The sequence below is a fragment of the Dipodomys merriami genome, unplaced genomic scaffold, assembly GCF_024711535.1.
Source record: "Dipodomys merriami isolate MVZ:Mamm:240054 unplaced genomic scaffold, mDipMer1.0.p SCAF_113, whole genome shotgun sequence".
Lineage (NCBI taxonomy): Eukaryota > Metazoa > Chordata > Mammalia > Rodentia > Heteromyidae > Dipodomys > Dipodomys merriami.
The window spans coordinates 1582111-1599311 of record NW_027202416.1 but is presented as its reverse complement, the minus strand read 5'-3'; the positions used below and the strand labels follow the sequence as shown (position 1 = coordinate 1599311).

Sequence of the window (17201 nt, the reverse complement as noted above, 5' to 3'; positions counted from 1 at the left end):
GTTTGGCGTAGGGGAGTATTCTGAACAGATTTAAATAGATTATCTAAGGTTATAAATCACATATATCTGCTGCAAATATTATCTTTCTTCTATGAGTTCTCTTTGTCTGAACTTGATACTCCAGTCCTGAGCCACAATTGATAGCTTGGAAAAATGGAATGGAAGAAACAAAATGAAGAACCCATTACTCCACTGTAGAGAAAAAAATCCTTTATTTTTTCCTCTCATCTCTCTTCACTACATTTTATTCATACTTTTAGGTCAATTCATTTTGAATTACATTTTCCTTCTTTATTCTGGCAAAGTAATTGGTCAAATAATTCACTAAAAGTTATTTGCCATTTTATTTTATTATGCTGTTTAATTGACTAAGCGAGTCCATTAAACTTTCCTCTTGTATTTGGTTGCCATGAAACAACATCTATGTTAATGAGGACAAATCTAATGTAAAAATTGTCTCCAGAAAACCAGTCCAAGAAACTGTGATTACAAATACTTGGCTAACTTTTTTCTTTTTCCTTTACCTTGAAAGTCTTCTTGTGTCTAAATTGCCCAGAAAAATAGGTGCTCCATCACTTTTTGTTTCAATCAATTCTAACCTCAAGGACATATTTTGCTAACAAGATGCTTAGAGGAAACCAAAAAATACTCAATTTTTATCTTCTCACTTAAGACTCTCCTTAGATATCATATCAGGAACAGTGAAGTTTCTCTTTGCAAAATTATTTCAATATATTATTTTTCTCTTGTTCTTGCATTTGCTCACCAAGATGTATGGAGAAGAATAGAGGTAAATCACCCATACCTTGGAAGACAGGTCTGTTACAAAAAGACAACGCTTCTGTGTCCTACTTCTATGTCCTCCTCTCAGCTCTTTCCTGATTTCCAATTAAACACAGCTTCTTGGCTATTGAAGCCTCACCCACTGCTTCATCTTCATAGTTTTTTTAAAACTCTTTTAAGGGTAGAGACCCAGCTATATACAACCAATCTGAAAAGGATCCCAAACCTCAAAATCTAAAGGAGTTTTATGACTCTTCAGGAGGACGATTGGGAGACCTAGGACCCCCCCATGCCAATCGTTTGATCATCACATTCCTGCCTCATTTTGTCCCCTTTCCTATTGGCCAATATTCGTCGCTGTAACTGATCTGGATATGACCAGGTGTCAGGAATGGTAGTGGTTAGAGCCCCGTTCTTTTTTTGTCTAGGAGACAACTCCTCCGCTACTTGCACTCTCAGCAATCACTGGCAACCCAATGACTCATATCCTTTTGCAGGTTTGGTACGTGTTCCCCCATTTATTGTTCTGGCTACTAATGACTCTCAGTTTTCCCAGATTCATTTGATTCATCCGTGCACTAAAAGAGCAGTAGGATTGATCCTTGCAATCGGGTCCGCAATCATCGCTACAGTGGCTTCAGCTACCACCGCGGCTGTATTGCTGTCCCAAAGCGTGTCCACCGTGCAACAGATAAACCAGCTCATCCCTCAACTGTCATCCATAGAATTATAACATTTACAAGTTGCCAATCATCTTAAGGGAGGCCTCCTTGTGCTCCAACAACAAATAGACTTGCTCCAAGAACAGATTACGTTTCTTTGATTACAACAAGGAGGACTATGTAATGCTTTGACTAATTCTGTCGGTCAGCTTACCACTCCCGCACCCAATTTCACTGAACTTAGTAACTACCTCAAAGGCCCTAAGTCCCTTAAGTACTTAAACTTCAACCAAAACCTGCTGCATGATGTTACCCACCTAAACCAGACCACCATTCAGCTTATTCCCGCTGTCTCCTTTTTAGAAGATGTGCTTAAAAAGTTACAACAATGGTTTTCGCCATCCTCTCTGGTCATCTGGGGAGGCCGTGCACATGTAGGGCTTACTCTCCTAGGAATTATTAAATGCTTGCACTCCCGGCAAAAATGACTCCAATGACGGGTCACCATAATGACGGTCCTTTTAAAAGAAAAGGGAAAATTTGTGGGTAGAGCCGGTCAGATCTGGTTGAGTCAGCTAGAGTAGCAGTTGAAGCACACTTCCTGCTCATAGAGACGTGACCCACAGGCACGTCTGCCTAGCTTTCCTGCCATGAGCTGTCCCTGCTCCCTACATGCCCCCGGGGGACCAATCAGTGCCTGTCACCAAGCAGTGCCCATCATCAACTCCCCGCTAAGTAATTGGCTGGGAAGGACTCAGGAGGTTGGGAAAGTTGGAGCTATAAAATCCCAACCCTTGTGCAGAAATAAACCAGAACTGCTTAAGCCTGTTCTCCCAACGTGTGTTCCTTGAGTGCGTCGTTCACACTTACCTCCTGCCAGAGATCTAGCCCTACAATGTAGCAATGGGGGAGTCCTTATAGTCCTTCACCTTCATTAGACTTGAAGCTAAGAATCTGTGATTAGTTGGAAATCAGGCAAGAGCTAAGAGGAGGACAGAGAAATAGGACATAGGAGCATTGTCCTTTTGTGAAAGACACTGTCATCCATGGTATGGGTGATTCAACTCTATTATTCTCCATACATCTTGTTGAGCAAATGCAAGATGAAGAGAAAAAAATAATCTATTGAAATAATTTTGTAAAGAATAACTTCACTGTTCCTGACATGGTATCTAAGGAGAGTCTTAAGAGAGAAGATAAAAGTGCAGTATTCTTCGGTTTCCTCTAAGCATCTTGTTAGCAAAATATCTTTGAGGTTATAAGTGATTGATCCAAAAATTGGCAGAGTACTTATTTTTGAGGGCACTTTAGACAAAGAAGACTTTCAAGGTAAAAGAAAAAAGAAAAATGTATAGCTAAATATTTGTGATCACAGCTTCTTGGACTGGTATTTTGGAGACAAAGTTTTACATTAGAGATTGTCCTCATTAACATTGATGCTGGGTTTCTGTGGCAACCAAATGCAAGCGGGAAGTGTAATGGACTCGCTTGGACAAGAAAACAGCATGATAGAAAAAAAAGGCTAATAATATTTAGTGAATTATTTTGACCAATTACTTTGCCAGAACAAAGAAGGAAATATTTAATTCAAATCACTTGACTTTAACTTATGAATAAAAGTAGTCAATAGAAATGAGAGAAAACGTAGACGACTGTTTCCTCTCCAATGGATTAATGGGTTCTTGATCTTGTTTCTTCCATTCTACCTTCACAAGCTATCAAGTGTCGCTCAGGATTGGAATATCCTTTCAGACCAAGAGAACTCGCAGAAGAAAATATTTGCAGCAGATGTAGGTGATTTATAACCTTAAACAGTCTATTTAAATCTGTTAAAATTTCTCCTCTACCACAAATTGCTCACTTCGAACAGCTTTGTATGCTTTTCCCAAGATTGTCCTTCATTAACTATTTAAAATTTTGAGAGGTCATAATCGTACTCTATAGAGATTGCTGTTTGGTTGTGCTTTTTGTGTGTTTTTGTTTTTTGTTGTGTTTTTTCACTGAATTTCAAAAAGTTGTGAAAGTGTGTTACAAAAATGTCCATCTAATTGTCCAATGTTCCGGGATCAGAGTCACTCCTTCTATCATTCTCAACCAACCCCTTCTACAAGATTTATTTCTGATTTACCACTTCCTTTCTCACATGTGTATATTAAGTATTCTAGCTGTACTTGCCCCTTGTTCCATTCTTCGTTCATTCTATGGCTTTATTATTATTCCTTTACTATTATTACTATTAATTCAATTTCCTGATACTCATTCTGTTAAACTGTCTGTTAGTACTTTGAAAGGTTTATATACATTCCATGGAGTTTCAATTCTGCATATACTTGAACTGATGTCAGCTTATATTTCCATAATTCATTCATCTGAAGTAACAATTTGCAAGACTGGAGACATGAAGCACCTAGACATGATTTCATTGCCCTCCATTTGGAAGATTAATCTGTAGTCAACAAGAAAGTTTAAAAATGGCTTAGAATGTATTCCTAACTACCAGTTTTTATAAATGGCTTTGTACAGTGGTGTGTGATTATTTTATTTTACCTGGGATATTTTCAACTAACTATAAGTATTGGCAAAAGAAGAAATATCAAATTTACTACGGTAGAGGAATATGATAGAAATAGAAGACAGATTGTATGTTTGTCAAATCTCTGATGAGTACCCATATTCAAGACTTAAAGTCATATTTCTTACTATGTTAGACATATAGGGAAAACATAAAACACCATATGATAAGGCAACTATTCATGACTTTTTAAAATGTACTTATGTTATGAAATTTACTTTATTAGCTAATGTTTTGGTTTGAAATATTGGAGGCTGAACTATTTAACAAATTTTTGAAGGTACCTACTGAAAAACACAAATGGTGGGGGGTACTATTCCTACACTTTAATGAATGGTTGAACCTGTTTGGCATTAGTGCTGGGTGAATAAATCAACTCTATTGAAACTTGCTCCCTACACTTGAAATACTAGTAACCTCACTAAATATGATCACTTGTAAAGTGTTATTTTGGCAAATGTGATTTTTAAAAGTTTATTTGAAAAGGAATATACTTTCAGCAGATTAAATGTAGGTTATCATTTATTTGAGAATGACATTTTTATACTACAGAACCAAGTTTACTGAAGTAACAGTGTTTTGAAGCACTAAGGATCTTCTCAATTAATGTTTTTTGAATTATATTTGACCTCTATGTCAAGTATTCCTAGCATTGGTAAACCAATTATGGATCTATCGTTCAGGAACTATTTTTTAGCCTGCTGATACTGGACTGAAATCATTCATTAATCATTAGGAGAACGGTATTACAAATAATCTTGTGACATTTGTGGTCTTTTCCACTCATATGGCATGGTCATCTGAAAATTGAAAGTTTGAATTACTGTACTTTCACATTTTGTGATTTCATCTTGCATTTTAAGTTGTCTTGCATTTCCCAATTGCTCACTGCTAATTCCTTCATTTCAAGGAATTGGGGCCCTGAAATGTAAGAAATGAGAAATTGAGATGGGTCTTCAATTACTTTCTCTTGGCATGTTGCATGGGCATAGGTGGGAACTTTTGCCCTAGTTATCTGATGATGCAGATAACTGGGACCTGGGATCCTAGGACCCATGGATCCTGTAGAAGAATAATACCTTTTAGACATCATATCAGCAAAATTTGAGTATAATCAGTAGGAATGCTTCAGAAATATGGAGAAAAACAATTTGGGACCAGCGAGTTAAAACAATAAACAGAGCAGCAGAGTAAAATCCCTCATAGATTAGAGGAAAACAACATTGTTTTTTTTACCATGTGAATTCAGAAGACCAAGAACACGTAGAAAGTATCACAAGTTTATACCGAAAACATTGCATTGATACTTTTTATATTCTAATATATATTCTAATCCTGATTATTTATATTCCAATCTATTTATTGGAATAATATAAATTAATTTGTCAAATTATCAATTAATTCCAGTAAGATCCACTGTGTGAAATATAAAATCAACACATATAAATATAAAATATATAATTATCTATAAGAAAATGTTTTGCATTGTTCCGTTGTGGTTAGGGAATCAAAGGCAACTGTTTTAAAGTATTATTCCATTGCCTCTACCTCATTGTTTAGGAGAATTAGAACTAAAGCTTTACCATTCGGGGATGTACAGCTTAGAGGCAAGAGGAAACACTGTGGTTAAAACACTACCAATTTAAGGCCTAATAACCAGGAGAAACATATGGACTTCTCCTGGAGCTATGGAATATATTTGGTGATAGAAAATCAGTGGTGTAACTTCCTGCCTGGTTGGATGGTAGTCAGGCCAGGACATTAGGTAATCATGCATATGAACAATTTTTTCACCTTCTTGGCTTTAGCTACTTTTGAAATGGTAGGGTGTAATAAGCAGTTATATTTTGAAAAAATACCTTCTAGTCCGAACAGTTCTGTCTGAACTGTTTGTCTCTATATAATCCCTTGTAACTAAGATTAGTTTTGCTCCAGTAAGACAATCTATGCTGTCAGGGTAAGACATTCTGTTTGGGCTGTTCCTACATGAAGCAAGGGTGAAAGGTCAAGGAGATATTTGTGCCAGCAAGACCTCATTTGGGAAATTTTAAGCTGCAGAAATTTAGAAGTAGCTCTTAAGCAAGGCTTACTTTTAATCCATTAGCTCCACAAAGCTAAATCAGTTAATAAATAAGTACTTGAAAATCCATCACCTTTGCACCTATCTATAACGGCTTCAAAGTATGATCAAATTTCAAATGAAAAAGACTTAAAATAGTCATTTACAAAAACTTGCAAATGTGAGCAATCGAACAAACAACATAAGTTTTTTCCACCATACACAGAATTTTACAGAAATAAGATGAATAACAATTTTGGGAACAATAAGGTTTCCTTGTTACAAATAGGCAACTAAGGATATATACCTGTCTTAAGATTGCATCATTGATTACTTAAGTTTATAGGATACTACATGCTTCAGCAGCAGGTCTACCCGAATTACAATACAGAGATTTACATGCCTCTTGCACAAGGATGATATGAAAATTTGTGAAGTATTCCATATTTTTCATTCTTCAGATGCAAGAAATGAAAAACAGTTATTCAAAAGTTGATTACAAATATACAAGTGTAATAATATATGTAATTCATAGAAATAAAAGTTAGTTTGACATCAGTGTATTCAATCTTCACCGTTTTAGAAAGGCCTTTACATAGCATAACCTTTATAAAACTTTTTAAATAAATAACATTGTCATTTTATCCCAAAGAAATAAAATTCTATAAGGACCTAGGAATTAAAAGAATTTTAAAATGTTTCTATATGGAATGCAATCTGAAAGGACACATTTATTAATGAACGTATGTATTATAAAACAATGTCGAATTCAAAGTATTATATCTAGGAGCGAATGAAATAGATTATGGACATTATACAAACAGAATATTAAATATTTTAAAATATACTTTTTCAGACAAGCACCAGAAATATCTTTAGTTTCTGTACTACTCATTTCAACAGATAAATTAAAATTTTTTCTGATTTAAAAAATCACAAACTCTATAGAAATCATTATAGATGTATACAAACAACTCAAATATATTTTGACATCAAAGTCAGGCAATTCACTTGGAAGAATACCATGGAATACATGAATTTTTAAAGTAAGGTATTGCTGTTGCTTTGTATTGTGAAAATATTTTCTATGGTCACATAGGATGGAGTGGCAATTTTGAAATTAAAGAAAATTAACTGATCCATTAGGACTTAGGAGAACAATTTGTACAGCTTTCCACAACTTCCAAGAGGTAGTGATACATACTTATCCTTTTGGCAATATCAAATTCAGTTTCTTCCAAGTTGTGCTTCAGACCTGGCTTGATATAATGGTTCAATAGAAGGAGATCCAGCGTATCATTGCTATATCTATTCCCAGCAGCAAGATGCATGGGGGTCAAGAAGCCTTTAACTTGGCCATTGGTATCTGCATCATGATGAAATAAAGAAGCCACTCTGTTATTATTCCATGTATGAGTACTGTGCAGGGATGTCCAGCCATTCGCAGTTATTGCATGAATATCTGCCTTGAGCCACCAACTCATGGACAATATCTAAGTGTCCACTGTAGGCTTCTCGATGAAGAGGGGTATGCTCATCGTCATCCCTAGTAATCACATGAGTGACCTTTTTGGAAAGTAGTCTCTGCACTGTAGTAAAGTTATTGTTTTCAGCAGAACAAAGAAGAAATTTGCTTGGATACTATTTCATTTTTTTTTGCAATTGATACCATTTCTCACTTTTTCATCTTGTTCCTCAACTTCATCAGAATTGCCTAACCAGAGACTTTGAGTGCCAGTGAGAATGAGCTGTCCATGTATTTCCCCAATAGTTCACATTGGATGAAATGGTCAGAAAAATCTGGTGAATTTGCTGCATCTGTTTTTTTCACTATTATTTATTTTCTCTTTTTTCATTTTTACTATTCTAAATTATTCTAACTGGAGAGTAGGGAATTGGTAGAGAGCAGAGGAAAGATTTTCCTCCGTATTTAAAGGTACAGACTGAAAATGAGGACCAGTGTTTTCTTCTTGTGCAGCTTATTCTAAGAATGAGAAAACAGGAAATAATGTCTTCTATGTAAATGAATTGGGATATGGCAGAGCAGAAAGTGAAATGATGCAACCAAAAATATAAAAGCAAAATAAATTATGATAATTATGGAGCAATCATATTACTTATAAGAACCATGAAAGGGAGAGAGGAAGAGAGAGACAGATGTGCAATGATTTAGCTACCCACAAAATCCATCCCTCTCATCAAATTATAGAGCAAATAAATTTATTTTTTAAAAGAGATGGAAATAGAATTTAAGATCAGATGTCTCCATTGTTTTAATTATATTCTTATTATCTTAAATACTTGTACAAGGGAATTTTCATTCAACATATCAGTTTTTTAAAGTAAAATGGATCTTTATATAACTTTTCCACACCCTTCCAAACCTCACCCCATTTTAATTTTTTCTAGTTTCATACTATCTGTATTGAATATTATACCTTCAGGCTCCTCCTCCATAACTCTCTTTATTCCTTCCTTTTGACTTCCACTCACATATTCCAAGTGATAGTTTCCTGGTATTCATTTTGTTGGAGTAAAGTTCAATTTTATAAGAAATTACGCCTTTGAAATACTCCTCTGCAAATAACATGCTTTGGTTAATATTTTTGTGTAAACTTTCCAAATATGGCTCTGACTCAGTTCCATTAATATATTTTTAGATCTATCCATTTCGTTGCAAATAATGTAACAGTCTTCAAAATGGATGGGTTCAATCCAATTGTGTATATGTGCCACTCTTTCTCTAATCATCACTCTGCCAAAGGGCATCTGGGCTGTTTCTGTAACTTGGCTACAGTGAATAGTACAGCAGTGAACATGATTGTGAAAGTGATTTTACTGTTACGTTTTGGAATAATTCATCACTTCCTTTGTGGGAGCAATACTCTATCCAGTTTTCCATAATAAGAACATCCTTCCCTTCATCTTCATCACAATGTATTGCAAGTCCTCAAAAACACACTTACCCCTACACTTACCCCTACAGGTCTCAATAAGCTAAAACATCACTGTGCCCATATTCTTTCAAAACATTTTTTCATAATTGTACATATAATTTAGTGAGAACCTTCTATGTACTTTCCTAATGTGGGAATGAGGGACATGACAGAGTAAACATAAGAAATATGCAACTTAATTAGCTATTATCATATTTAAAATCATGTTCAGCTCTAATTCATAGCCTCACATAATATTATTTTAATCTTTATTTGATTACTTCATCTAACCTGTAAATTATATCAGGTGAGTTAAAAGCATAGGCAAAAAGTGTGGTTTGATTTTGACACTCATGTGTGAGGTTGCACAACATGGGCAAATAGATGGATTGGAATTAATAGCTCTTATCCATTTTGTTAACGTAGAGATGATTTTCCCAACCTGATTCTTGAATTCTTATTCCATTCAACAACAAGAAACATGTGATAATTTCCTTTGTTTTGCTCCTTATTAACTTTTTTCCATTTTATTTTATAATGGATGATTTCATAAATGTACTGTACATACAAAAATATGCTAAATATTTCTATCCGTATGCATTGATATATACATACACACATATATTATGCAGGTTATATGATAATATATAATTTCAGTAACTGTACAATTTACTAAATTATTAAAACTATCGATGGTTCATGCCTGGCATCCTGGTTACTCGGGAGGCTGAGATCTGACAATCATAGTTTGAAGCCATCCTGGGCAAGAATGTCCAGGAGCCTCTTATCACCAAACGATCAACAGAAAATCAGAATTGGAACTGTGGTTCAAATAGTAGAGTGGTAGCCTTGAGAGAAAAATCTCAGGGATATCATCCAGGTTCTTAGTTTAGGAAGTACAATCTACCCAAATAAAATCTATTTAATTTACACCTGTGTAATTAAAGTATTTCCATCACCCAAATGCACAACCATGCTCATTTGCAAGGTAACTCTGTTTTGTCTGAAGTACCATAAAATATTTTCACTTAAGGTGAAAGCATTGGAACGTGGGTTCATTCTATCTCTCTCATGCATTTTTCCACTCAAATATTCAAATCTTACAATTATTCCAATTATTTAAAATAATAGCTTTTTACTTTAATACCCAAATATTAGAGTTTGAATTGAGTGTCTTGTGCCCCATAAATGGGTGTTCTTACCACTTTGTCATGTCCCCAGCGCTAAATTATCCTGATTATTTTTCAGATCCTTGTGTATGACCTTGGGCTCAGTCCATGTTATGTTATTCTTCCTGGAATTTAGAATAACAGGTGCATGGCATTGTGTACTGATTTTTTTGTCCAGTCTGGGCTTTAACCTCTATCCTCTCAAGAGTAGACTCCCATGTAGTCAGGATTTTCATAAGTTTGTGATAGCTGATGTTTTTTTAAGACTTTGCATTTCCTGCAGGTTCTTGACTACTGAATTAATTTGTTTTCTTGGGTTGTGTTGTTTCATTTGAATGTATGTGTTGAGTTGTTCCTCACTTGTACTTTTGTTTCTTTCAATCAAGTTCTTACCTAAAATGCTGAGAAACCAATTCTTCTTTTTCATGATAGTCAAGGTGAACATGATTTATTACAAAGCAATTTCAGTAATATTTAAACATCTTCATATCTATGGATGGTACATAAATGATAAGTGCTGTGACGGGTTTTTTTATTTTCACAGCAGTCTTTGCCATGCACAGACAGATCATCATAAAATCTATGAAGATAATAAAACTACAAATGCAAGCAAAGAGAAGAAAAACCTATTATTAATTTTTTGACAGAGGCTTGCGTTCTAGAGAAAGAAATACGTTGCTTGATGCAAGATTTCACAAAATTGTATTGCTAGGGTGAAGCTAAACAATCATCTAATTCTACAGAATTGAGGGAGAAGAATCAAACTCCTGAATAGTTTACATATGGGTCAAATAAAAGCATGCTTCTAAAAAGAGAGTTTACTTTAGAGAAACATGATGAGTTCTATGTAAATAGGTGCTTAGCTGATTTTGTTAATTTGTAAACTAATACAGGGAAATAGGGTACAGCAAGGTAAAAAAAAAGAACTTCGCATTGAAATACTCATGTGTGTGTGTGTGTGTGTGTGTGTGTGTGTGTGTGTGTGTACATGCACGTGTATACACGCATGCATATGTGCAAGTGCTCATTTATTCATTCATCATCCCTAAGCTTCTTTGTCCAAGGATAGTGGCTTACCACTTGAGCCATTGTTCCACTTCTGGTTTTTTGGAGATAATTGCATGTATTTTCATGAGTGGACTGGCTTTGAATAGTGGTCTTCATATCTCAGCCTCCAGAGTAGCTAGCTAATCTTACTCAGCCCCCAAGTAGCTAGTTAAAATTCGGCCTGTCCTCTATACTTCACTGCTTTTTTATTCTTGTCCTGAGGTGTTCACATGCCTAAGTCATATATATGTCTGAACTCTTAACTACTGAGGAGGCTTGAGAACAGAACCCAGGCCAAAAGTTTAGTGGACTTCTTTCTCAATCTATAGTTGGGTGCATTGGATCATTTCTACCATCCTGCCCTATCTACAGGTTAAGATTGGAAGGGCTGCCGAATCCAGGCCAGCCAGGTTAGGAAGCAAGACAATTTGGTGTGCAACTCTTATGCCCTTGATAATGAGAAGGTTAAAAAGTCAGATCAGATGCATGTTCTTTTGAAAGGGAACCCCTATCCTAAAATTAACCACTGATATGACACCACTCTACAAAAACAATACCCAAGTTGAACACAATTTCCCACAACCAAAATAAGCATATACTTTAACATGCAAAAACTTAGTACAATCTGCTCTTTGCTCTAATGTCAGCTTCATCTAATTATCATATCATGTGACAGAATAGTTTCTTCATTAAACTGATTATATATTTTAAGAAACCTAGAAAATTCTTTCTCACATATTAAATCAAACGAATGGCAAATTGCCTCATTTCTTACCTATTTGACTACCACTATAAATTCATCTTATGACTATTATTAATAGTAATATATTCAGATTTATTAATTTATTTTGTAACAGTTTTTAAACTTTTGGCTTCTCTGCTGAAGTTGAAGTATTTAAATAGTATCATCAAATTTTATTACTTGGGTACTTAGGGCAGTTTTTTAAAAAGTTTTAAACCAATGGTTTCTAGTAATTCTGTTTTTTTTTTGGGGGGGGGAGGGTGTCGGATCATGGGACCTGAATTCTGGGCCTGGGTGCTGTTCCTCAAGGCTAGTTCAAGGCTAGCACTCGACCACTTGATCCACAGCGCCACTTCCAGTTTTTTTTTCTGTTTATGTGATGCTGAGGAATTGAACCCAGGGACTCAAACATGCAAAGCAAGAGTTCTACCACTGAGCCACCTTCCTAGCTCTCTATGAATTCTTAATTGGTATATTATTTAATTTTTAATTTCAATTTAATTTTATTGTAAAGGTAATTTACAGAGGGGATACAGCTACCTAAATAAAGTAATGAGTACATTTATTATGGAAGGAACATATTTATCGCTTCCATTGATTTTTTTGCACACTCAAAAAATAAAACTACTGATGCTTTTCCTGTCGATATTGACCAATGGGTACTTTTCTTTCTTCATGCATTTTTTATTATAAAATTGATATACAGAGGGCTTAGAGTTATTTAAGTCAACTAAAGAGTACACTTCATTTTATTTTCTAAATTTTGAACTTAATTATTTTCTTTTGTTTCTTTAGGGTAATTCTTTTTTCAGAGTTGTAAGATTAGTTAATTTAGTTTTGCATAATTTTAACACATGTAAATTATTCAGAGATATATTTTTTGCTTTCAAAATAGTTAACATGTGAATTTTTAAAAATTATTTTCTTAAATTTTATATGGTTGATGAATTTAAATAAATTTAATTTCTTAAAGTTCTAAACATATTTGTTCAGGTAATGAATACTGTATTTTCAAGAAGCACATACTTAATAAAAAAGGCTGCATTACATGGTCACTTTTTGGAAATATTTATACTTGAATTAAAAAAAAAACTGAGCTGGGCATAGTGATTTGTAGTTTCCATTTTCTAACTATGGTGGGAAGTGTAAATAGGGTTTGCAATTCGGGAGAGACTGGGAAAATATGAGACCTTATCATAAAATTTCCAGAGTGAAATGATTAGAGATATAGCCATGCCTAGCAAGATATAGAGCACCTGGTTATCATATACTAAATCTTGAGTTAAAACACCAGTAACATCAATCTTTTATCAAAATAAAAGTATACATGTTTCAAAATGTTTATTATTTAAAACTTGTTTGCAAATTTCTCATGTCTTTTATTTCTTAATTTTCAATTTACTTAATCTATAAGAATCCAAGTATCTTGTGACTTTTATTTCTACTAAACTTTTAAATAGTATGAGCAATATTATGATTTCATATATTAAAATACTTTTACTGTTTGTGATAATTTCCTCTGTTTAATATGATAATAACAGTATTCCAAATGTGTGTATGTGCTATGTGTGTGTGTGTTTATGTGGGTTTTGTGTGTGTGTGCTTTGTGTGTACTTTGTAATGCTTGGGAGATCACACAATTGTTTCACATATGTTAGGCCAAAGTTTTATCACTGAACTATACTGTCTAGTTATAATACAATTTGTGTTTTAAGTTATGACTTTTTAAAATTTTCATTCCTAGTATGCTTTTCAAAATTATATATGATAAAATGTGATCCATCTTCTATCCACATTAGCAACTGTTAGTTTTATTCTTTCTCTTATTTCTTTGGAAATGAATTATATTCCTATTACAACTTTTTTACATTGTAACAGCTCTATACAATGCTTTGTTTTCTATTTTATTTTTTCCATGTTATCTGACTTTCAGTCCAAACTATCAGGTGGATTAAAAAGAAACTTGATTCAGAACACTTTATTTTTCTCCTTCTCTTCTCTGAAGTCTTTCTGTTTTTTGAAACAATACCAATGACATACAGCTCCTATGTGATCCACCATTCTTCCCCATCTCTCTCTCTTCTGCAGTACAGCTCAAGTCGTTATCATTCAGCTTTATTATGCTATAATGTTATCTAAAACTTAACTCATTCCTAAATTAATTTTAGTTGCTTTGAGCAATCTCTAAAGACATTTATCTATATATAATATCAGGGGTTTGTGTTTCCACAATGTGCGAAATATGAGTGACTATCAAACATCCAGATATCTCTGGAGAATATTGGTCCACCTGCTCAATAATACCGTATGTAAATTCAAGGAATTCATAACAATCTTGTAAAATGGTGTAGCTTGAGCCTTCATACAAGCTTTGAATCTTATTACCATGTTTAGTGAAGATAACCTAGTTCTATTATAAGAACAGACGCATAGAAGAAGGTAACAGATTTTTCAAAAATAAATTCTTAGTTTTATGTTCCACAGATAATGAAAAGGATGCTATGAGACTTTATGAAATAAAAACAGAATCTTAAATGGTTGTATTGGCACTATTGCCTCTCTAGATTTAAAGAATGATCTTAGAATATTACCTCAATCCTTTGTTTGTGTGTATGTATATCGGTCATGGGGTTTGAACTCTGGGCTTGGGAGTTGTCCATGTGCTCTTCAGCTCAAGGTGAGCACTCTACCGCTTGAGCAACAGCAAAACTGCCAGTTTTCTAGTGGTTTATTGGAGATAAGATTCTCATGGACTTTCCTGCCCAGGATAGCTTTAAACCACCAACCTCAGATCTCAGCCTCCTAAGTAGCTAGGATTACAGGCGTGAGCCACCGGCACCTGGCCTACCTGAAACCTTATAAAGAATGATTATCAAACTAAATGTGAGATGTAAAAACCTGTAAAACATAAATGTAAATATTCATGACATCGGATTAGTAAAGGTTTCTAAAAATTTGACATGGAAAACATTAGTAGCTAAAGAGAAGCAAGAACTGGATTATATCAAGTGATAACCTTTCATAATTCAAAGGACACTATAACAGAAACGAAACCATATCCAACAGATAGAGGGCATATATTTGTTAATGCTACAATGTTAATGCTACAATGATTCTGAAACTTAAGTGTTTTTTGGGAGGGGTCCAGTTGTGGGCCCTGAACTCTGGGCCTGGGCCCTGTCCTTCAGCTCTTCAGCTCAAGGCTAGCGCTCTACCACTTGAGCCACAGAGCGCTCTACCACTTGAGCCACAGAGCAACTTCCAGCTTTTTTTTTGCTTATGTGATGCAAAGGAATCGAACCCAGGGCCTCAGGCATGCAAGGCATCGCTCTACCACTGAGCCACCTTCCCAGCCCCTGAAACTTAAGTATTTTTATATCTTCTAATTCTATATAAATTTTTTCCTGAATAGTATATTTCGTTAAATAACATATGCAAATTAATAGTCAATAGGAGGAGCATATGAAATAAGCTCCTTTTTAGTGTCTAAGAAGTAATAAAAACTCACTAATAAGTCCATAATATAAAAAGAGGACACAAAATATAGTAATGCATTTGTGGAGAAATTGATATACTTCTGATAGTGATCGATTTGTATAAAACTACAATCATTTTAGCAAATAAGATTTCAAGTCTTCAAAAGGTGAAAGAGAATTTTTATAGGATCCAGGCATTACACTTCTATGAATGTATTAAACAGAAGTAAAAAAACTTTTTTGGATAGAGAATGTAGTTAATTGACAGTGAACTTGAATAGTATGTGTGAGACCCTGGAAATGATCCGCAAAAAACAAATTTGGAAAAGACACACTATAGAGAATATATGCTGGGCAAATTCCTGTAACTGAATTTTATATCTATTTTTAATGTCTGTTCTAAAATTTACAGCATTTCTATTTGAAGGAATGCAAGTTTGTGAAAATCGGGCTTTGAAAACCTATGAAGGCACAATTCACTTCCAAAGCACTAAAATGTATACAATAAAAGGAGATAATATATTGTAAGTGAATTGCATGTCAGGAAAAAAAAACTATTGTTAAAACTTCTTCACACAAAATGCAGAATAGCTAAAAAGATGTTTTGGTGTTGGCTAAAAACTCTTTGTAAACTACTGCATTTAAAACAAAGATGTGATTTCTGTTTATTTTGAGGGTATTTTGGCCGTTTGGATTTATACAGAGATAACTCAATCCAAAAGTATATGTGATAACTGGAATAACTAGGAATTATGCATCAATTCTAAGTAATTTTTTTATTATTTTTTATTGTGAAAATACTGTACAGATGGGTTACAATTACCTGGGCAAGATAATGAGTACATTTCTTATCAAGCATTGTAGCCTCCCCATTTGTTTCTCCTTCCTCTCCCTTCCCATCCTCCCCCTGTCCCCCCACCCAATCCTCCCTGTTCCCCCCCAAAGTTGTAAAGTTCATTTTTCAACATAACGACTTTTACATCTCATTGTTAAAATGAGTCCACCTGTATCCCTATTGTTTTCCCATGGTTTCCCTTATTTGCAATATCTAGTATATGTCTGAGTCAAGCAGAAAAGGCCAGATAAGGTGATGTTAGGGAAATGAACCCTAAGGTAGGTATTCAAATGTTTTCTTTTCTTTCGTACGATTGTTTCTAACACATTTATGATTATTTCTTTGTTGCTTTGTATGTCCCTCCCCCACAGTATAACCCCTGCTTTCACTGTATTTGATGTCGGTATAATTGTGGAGGGGAAGGGGTAAAACTTCTAAGTAATTGAGAAACTTTTCTGGAAGAAACTTTTAGCAAATGACAAAAGACACAAATCTATGCATCTGCATTTTATGAAAGTCATATGTTACATGCTCAATCCAATTGCTTATCTCTAGTTTTCTAGGAAAAACGTATTCTCAAGATAAGAAACAAAAGCAGTGAAAATAACAAAATACACAATCATCTTGATTTATTTGTGAAAGTAACAAATGAAATAAAATAATTCCACTGAAGGGAATCCAATATTAGTGTATGTGAAGATCTTCCTAAATGCCAATATCCATTACATTTTTGGAATTTTAATTTCTACTAACATAGGAAAACTAGAACAAAAAAAACAAATACAGACTTAGAGTGAACCAGCCTTGAAATCATTTTCTTAATTGTTTTGAAATTACAAAAGAATTGATACTCCTTTGCTTTGGAAATCATTTAAAAATATTTATCACTTATGATAATTCAAATACCAAGCAATAGTAAT

The 17201-nt window shown here is 34.2% G+C and overlaps 2 pseudogenes; one reads left to right on the top strand and one right to left on the bottom strand.

Annotated features, from left to right (window-relative positions):
* Positions 1-6430: 6430 nt before the first annotated feature.
* On the top strand, positions 6431-6527 carry LOC138822634 (U6 spliceosomal RNA; annotated as a pseudogene).
* A 691-nt stretch (positions 6528-7218) lies between these two features.
* Positions 7219-7880, bottom strand: LOC138822607 (ankyrin repeat domain-containing protein 49 pseudogene; annotated as a pseudogene).
* Positions 7881-17201: the final 9321 nt, after the last annotated feature.